The sequence below is a fragment of the Schistocerca piceifrons genome, chromosome 2, assembly GCF_021461385.2.
Source record: "Schistocerca piceifrons isolate TAMUIC-IGC-003096 chromosome 2, iqSchPice1.1, whole genome shotgun sequence".
Taxonomy (NCBI): domain Eukaryota; kingdom Metazoa; phylum Arthropoda; class Insecta; order Orthoptera; family Acrididae; genus Schistocerca; species Schistocerca piceifrons.
In genome coordinates, this window is record NC_060139.1 from 952,169,777 (window position 1) to 952,177,309 (window position 7,533).

The 7,533-nt window shown below is 45.9% G+C and overlaps 1 non-coding gene across 1 annotated transcript; it reads left to right on the top strand.

Annotated features, from left to right (window-relative positions):
• Positions 1-213: 213 nt before the first annotated feature.
• On the top strand, positions 214-297 carry Trnas-gga. Its single transcript is given in 2 exon segments — positions 214-253; positions 263-297. It is a non-coding gene; the product is annotated as a tRNA-Ser (tRNA).
• Positions 298-7,533: the final 7,236 nt, after the last annotated feature.

Below are 7,533 nucleotides of genomic sequence, written 5' to 3' on the forward strand. Positions count from 1 at the left end.
CTCAGAATAATGTTCCTGGAGCCACTCTGCAGCAATCTGGACGTCTGGGGTGTTGCATTGTCCATTAGGAATGCCCTAGTCCGTCGGAATGCACAATGAACATGAATGGATGCAGGTGATCAGACAGGATGCTTACGCACGTGTCACCTGTCAGAGTCGTATCTAGACGTATCAGGGGTAACGTGTCACTCCAGCTGCACACACCCCCGGCCGGCCAGAGTGGCCGAGCGGTTCTAGGCGCTATAGTCTGGAACCGCGCGACCGCTACGGTCGCAGGTTCGAATCCTGCCTCTGGCATGGATATGTGTGATGTCCTTAGGATAGTTAGGTTTAAGTACTTCTAAGTTCTAGGGGACTGATGACCTCAGAAGTTAAGTCCCATAGTGCTCAGAGCCATTTTTTTACACACACCCCACAACATTACAGAGCCTCCACCAGCCTGAACAGTCCCCTGCTGACATGCAGGTTCCATGGATTCATGAAGTTGTCTCCATACCCGTACATGTCCATCCGCTTGATACAGTTTGAAGCGAGACTCTGCGACCAGGCAACATGTTTCCAGACATCAACAGTCCAATGTCTGTGTTGACAGGCACAGGCGAGGCGTAAAGCTTTGTATTGTGCAGTCATCAACGATACATGAGTAGGCTTTCGGCTCTGATAGCCCATATCGATGATGTTCCGTTGAATGCTTCGCACGCTGACACTTGTTGATGGCCCAGCACTGAAATCTGCAGTAATTTCCGGAAAGATTCCACTTCCGTGATGACGAACGATTCTCTTCAGTCGTCGTCGTTCCCGTTCTTGCAGGATCTTTTTCCGGCCACAACGATGTCGGAGATTGGATGTTTTACCAATTCCTGATATTTACAGTACACTCGTGGAATGGTCATACGGGAATATCCCCATTTCATCACTACCTCGGAGATGCTATGTCCCATCGCTCGTGCTCCGACTATAACACCACGTTTAAACTCACTTAAATCCCAATAACCTGCCATTGTAGCAGCAGTCACCGATTTAACAACTGCGCCAGACACTCAGTCTCTTACGAGGGCGGTTCAGAAAGTAACCTCCGATTGGTCACAGTGCGGGTTGTGGGGGGAGTAGCGACGCCATCTGTGCGTTCACGCACTCAACAGGTCAGTCGGCATCAAGCCATGGTCGAGTGAACGTCGTACCTGCCCTAGTTTAGTTTTTGTGGCAGTTTGAAATGTGTGCTGCAATAGAAAACCCCGCCAAATGTGAAGTGCGTGCTGTCATAAGGTTTTTTACAGCCAAAGGATATTCTGCAGCAGCTATTCATCGTGAGCTTTGTGCCGTGTACGGACCAAGAGTTATGAGTGAAGGAGTTGTCCGTGAATGGGTACGTTTACTTAAAAGTGGACGAGAAAACGTTCATGATGAAGAGAGGAGTGGTAGACCATCATTGATGACTGACGAACTCGTTCAGACAGTTGATGCAAAAGTTCGTGAAAATCGACGTTTCTCAATGTCGGAGTTGTCTACTGGTTTTCCACAGATTTCTAAGACTCTCTTGTACGAGATAGTGACAGCAAGATTGGGTTACCGTAAGTTCTGTGCACGACGGGTGCCCAAAATTCTTACCGACCACCACAAAAATCAAAGAATGGCCTCTGCATTAGACTTTCTGTCACGTTATGAGGACGAAGGAGAACCATTGTTAAACAGAATCGTGACCGGTGACGAAACCTGGATTAAGTACGTGAACCCTGAGACAAAAGAACAATCAAAGATGTGGGCACATTCAAATTCGCCTACCAAACCAAGAAAAGCCTCGCAAGATTTTTCTGCCAGAAAACTGATGGCAACGGTGTTTTGGGATGCCAAAGGGGTGTTGTTGGTTGAATTCATGGAACGTGGTACGACCATTAATCAAGACGCGTACTGTGAAACAATAAAAAAGTTACGACGGGCTATACAGAACAAACGCCGTGCTATGCTGACTTCCGGTATCGTTTTTTTGCACGATAACCCCCGTCCTCACTCTGCTCGCAGAACAACGGCCCTTCTTGAGTCCTTCAAGTGGGACGTTATCAACCATCCACCTTACAGCCCAGACCTGGCGCCAAGTGATTATCACCTCTTCATGCATTTGAAGAAATGGCTCGGGTCACAGCGGTTTGATGACGACGAAGAGCTCAAAGATGCGGTCACAGGCTGGCTCCAGGCACAAGCGGGTGATTTTTATGCAGAAGGAATTTCAAAGCTTGTGAAGAGATACGATAAGTGCCTCAATCGCAATGGAGACTATGTAGAAAAATAGTGCATTTTTTTAGTGTATTTTTTTAAATCAACCGGAGGTTACTTTCTGAACGGCCCTCGTATATAGGCGTTGCCGACCGCAGCGCCGTATTCGTCCGGTTTATATTTCTCTGCATTTGAATACGCATGCCTACCCCAGTGTCTTTGGCGCCTCAGTGTATTTCCGCAAAATAGAACTAATCATCCTAGCAATGTTCCTTACCTGCGGTAAGAGGCCACAGACTTTGGTATCCTCTCGGTATTATTATCACTCACCCTATGCACGGTTGGTCGACCGCGCAACACTAGGCATATATGTCTTTCATTACATTCACTATGACGGAAAATGACCTCAATATTGCTTAATTCTTCTGACAAACTCTCAGGGTCTGAAGGGACCTCGGCCCTGTGAAACTAGGCACGAAGAACCCGCTTCACGCTGAGCCGGATGGTCACAATTAGCAGCCTGTAGATACAAGTCAGTGTGAGTAGGCTTCCTACAATGAGCATGTCCCAACGTACTATTAACCTTCCTCCTGAAGAACACAACAGGGAAAGGAAGACAGTCACCCTTTTACGGTTCCGTCGTGAAACTAATATTCGGATGCATCGAATTCAGGCGTTCCAAGAAGTCGTTCCGATTCCTGTCGAAGGGCTGTAGATATCATCACAGGGAGCTGGTCATAATAATGTGAGTCTGGAGTCTAGTGGTATATAAAATGTTCGAGGGGTGTTCAGTAAGTAATGCATCACCTGAAAGCAGGTCAGTTTAATTCAGGATTACAATACACCATACAATTCCCCGCTCTTTTAGCTACAAAACTCTATTTATCAACATAATCTCCATTAAGTGAAATAGCCTAACACCACCTCAATAAGAGGGCCTGTAAGCCAACATGATGCCACTCTGTTGGTCGACGGCGGAGCCAATGTCTTTCTGCGTCAACTACCTCCCCATTATTCATGTTTTCTTTACCACGGAACGCATCCTTCATCGGGCCAAACAAATGGAACCCGGAAAGGAGCGATATCCGGCCTTTACGGTGGATGAGAAGGGACAGTCCAATGAAATTCGGCGAATTCCTCTCGCGTGCGTAGAATTGTGTGAGGCCTTGCGCTGTGATGGAGGAGGCGAAGTTCGTTTGCATTTTTCTACCGACGAACACGCTGAAGTCGTTTCTTCAATTTCATGTGGGTAGAAAAATACACTTCAGAGCTGATCGTTACACCATGACGGACGACATCACACAGAATAACCCCTTCAGAGCCGCAAACGGCACGAACATGACTTTAGCGGCTGAGGGTGCGCCTTTCAACTCTTTCTGCAGAGGAGAGGTGACGTTGCGCCGCTCCATGGATTGCCGTTTTGTTTCCTGTTCGAAGTAACGAACCTAACCGACAGAGAGGTCCAGTTGAGCAGCAGAATATTTGTTTGAAGTCCGTCGATCACATCGAATGTGAATCGGACAGGCCTGCTCGATCTTGTTGCGATGATGACAGACACCTCGCCCAACGACTCACCGTACTTTTGTTAATTTCCAGGTCTCCGTAGACATTATGCAAGCTCCTACGAATATCTGCGACGCTCTGGTTTTCCTCCAAATGGAACTCAATGACAGCTCTCTGCTTCAAACGCGTCTCCGTTACAAGCGCCATTTTGAAGCCTACGTATGGCTCTGCCACGAATCGGAAAGTCATGAAACTATACGGACTGAAGCGGGAATACGAGGCCTGTCTAAAAAGTATACGACCTTTGGTCAGAAAAAATACTTCGAATACCTGACGGGGTTGTGACCCTAATCCCCTTCAAAGTAGGCCCCTTGTGCTTGCACGCACTTAGCCCACCAATCCTTTCACCGCCGGAAACACCTCTGGAAGTCTTCTTTTGGAATGGTGTTCAGCTCCGTCGTCATGTTCCGCATTATCTCTTCTCTACTCTCAAAACGGGATCCTTTCAATGGCGTCTTCAATTCTGGAAACAACCAGAAGTCGCAAGGAGCCTTGTCTGGAGAGTAGGGAGGTTGCTCACGGCTTTAATTCCACTGAAAGCGTACAGTACCGCCCGACATTGAAAATAGGTACGAAATACTTGATTATTTTTGTCAGAACAACACATTTTTTTTTGTAAAATAACTCAATTTCAATTAATACAGCGAAGCCGGATACCAGTGTGGGAAAGAATGACAATTTATTTATTTAATTGATCACATGTGCACTCCCACAAAGTAAATCCCTACATCCAGTTTGGTGAGATCTGTGAAATGAATGAATGTATGGTCGTCTGCTAACCGCAGATAGTGAATGTGAATATATGATCATCTTTGAGTCGATCCTTTGGCCACCTTTGGTGGGACCAAAGAGATGAAATTTACCAGAGCTTTGAGCGCCTGAATTGTGGCTGACCAATACGGTAAGAAGGTGCTCCCCCCACTTCGACAGAGGTGCGAGAGCACCTCGAGAACGGCCATTTTTCAGCACTCTACCGCTGGATCTTGTGCTGTTAAGACCTGTTTTAGTTGTGCTCCGTAATGACGAAAGAGTGGAGACATGGTTTGCATGTGGAATATTTAAGAGTAGTTTGAAATATTAATTTCTCTATTTCAGGAACTTTTGTGGGGAGAATTAAATGTCAGGCAGGTAATATTAATGGGATTGTAGGAATCTTCGGGAGTGACCAACGGTCACAATGAAACCACGTGTAGCATTAAGTTGAAATACTTCCGTGTGCTTAAGTTAAGCTGAATTACTAGCGTGTGTACAATAAGTTGAAATATTTAAAAAATAGCGTGTGTACCATAAGTTGAAATATTTAAGAAATGGCGTGTACAGGACTTGAAATTAGAGACGAGTACTTCCACGTGGTGAGTACTGTGTGAGTCTCAATCTGTGTATGAGACAAAGGATAAAGAGAAGTACTCGCCCATGGTATCAGTTGAGGACTCGCGTGTGTGATGTTCTTAATATTACTTTGCGTGATGTGATTCCGTGTGACGCTAGATTTAAACTCTGAGAATCAAGGTGAGTCGGCCGTCTATCCAGCAACGCCACTTGGCTTGCATTGCACAGGAAGACGTGCATATATCTCCAGAGTTCACAGTAGGAAAGTAGAATTACAAAGTGGGGCAGTGTCGTGTGAAACTGAGATAAATATTAATTGAAGTGGGAAAGCTGAAAGTGAAAATGTTGTAACCATTCTTTGTGTAGTATTGCATATTGTAGTGTGGTGTATGTCATGTAATTTGGGTATGTGTGGTTTGCATGGGAGAGTAGCGAGGTAGTTTCAAAAGATTAGTGGGTTATGCTTGTTCCTTCGGTACCGCTCGGTCTGGAGGAAAGTTTCGTGATGATGATTGTGAGAGTCGAAGTGTGAGGTATAATAAAAGATCCACCATCCTATCCAGAAAGTGCACTGTAGTGTTAAAAGTAATTACGAGACCATAATATATAGAGATTCACCATTGTAAAGTCATGCCCACTGGGCGGAATTGCTCACGTGTTATTGTTGTAGGTTGTAGAATGTGTGTGTTTAGGTTAGAGAATTTATTGGAATAAATAAGATAGTGAAAAGAAAAAGATTTGTAGACTATTCCTTCGAATTGTGTGTTGTCATAATGTCCCGAATTTATAATGTGTGCGCCATTCATATTCAGTGCGGTGGCCACGTGCTGACAAAAACCGTTAAATAAAAGACAAAAAGAAAATGTGGTATTGCCAGTGCGTAGTGTACAGTCAGAGTTCTGTAAATTATTGATAGTCAGATGCGTGTTTCCGTTGCATATTATTCATACAGGTGGATAATTTGTAACTTAAGTGTGAGTACTAGAGTTCATGTTACTCGATAAATAAGAATGAATCCACTCGCTTGGCAGACCGCTCATCTTGCAGGCCTGACTGCTTGATGCCACAGTATGAGCAAGGTATGTGGGTGCCTCTCACCACGTTTGCCCAATAAATTTTCGATCAAGTGGCATGAATGTGCGGAGGCGTTGTCGTGATCCAGTTTCCAGTTTTTCGCCGTCCACATGTCCGGCCTTTTGCGCCGAACTGCGTTACTGGATCGCAGGAGAACATCTTGGCAGTACTCCATTGTCACTGTTTGTCCTTCCAGTGCGTATTCGTGATGCACAATTCCACGGACATCAAAGAAGAGAGTCAGCATCACCTTGATTTTGCTTCGCACCTGCCGCACTTTCTTCGGCCTTGTAGACTCGTGATGCTTCCATTGCGACGACTGTCTTTATGTTTCTGAGTCGTACCCGTACACCCATCACTTATCTCCAGTTATCATGGTGTTCAGATACCCAGGATCAGTGTTGGTGGTGTTCAGGTGGTCCTGTGCAACGTCAAAACGGAGGTGTTTTTGTTCCGGCAACAACAAGGAGATACTGTGCAACGTCAAAACGGAGGTCTTTTTGTTCAAATGGCTCTGAGCACTATGGGACTTAACATCTTAGGTCATCAGTCCCCTAGAACTTACAACTACTTAAACCTAGCTAACCTAAGGACATCACACACATCCATGCCTGAGGCAGGATTCGAACCTGCGACCGTAGCGTCGCGCAATTGCAGACTGTAGCGCCTAGAACCGCTCGGCCACTACGGCCGGCGGTCTTTTTGTTCCGGCCACAACAACTTTGGCACAAATTTTGCAGCCACTCGGTGCAGGTTCAAATCACACGCAAAATTGCATGTGCAGTATCTTTACTGACTCCAACCTCTTGTGCAATGTCCTGCACAGTCAAACGACAATCTGCCATAACCAAATTTTGCACCCTCTCAACAACAGATGCACTCCGAGCAGTTTGGGGCCTGCCAGGACGCTGGTCACTCTCCACTGACGTGCAGCCATTTTTGAATCGGTTGCACCACTCCTTAATTTGTTTTACACCCAACGCCTCTTCTCCAAACACCTGCTGAATCTTACAAACTGTTTCGCTTAGAGAATCACCAAGCTTTTTGACAAAATTTTATGCAATATCTTTGCTCAACACGTTCAGTCATCTTCAGAGAATCGGTAATCCGGCGAACACGTTGTGTAGCACCTCACACGGCGACCGACAGGCAGCGACTGACGCGCTGGAAGGCGGGTACAAAATTCACGCATACGCACAAAGGTCTCTTGCTTTACTGTGTACAGTGGGGCCGCGCTGTCGTCTCTATTTTGCGCAGGAAAATTGTCAGGTGTCAGGCAAATCCAACACCTTCCATGAAAACCCTGACATGATAGCGAATCCGGCAGTATGTAACATAGTTCCGAATAAATCCTTA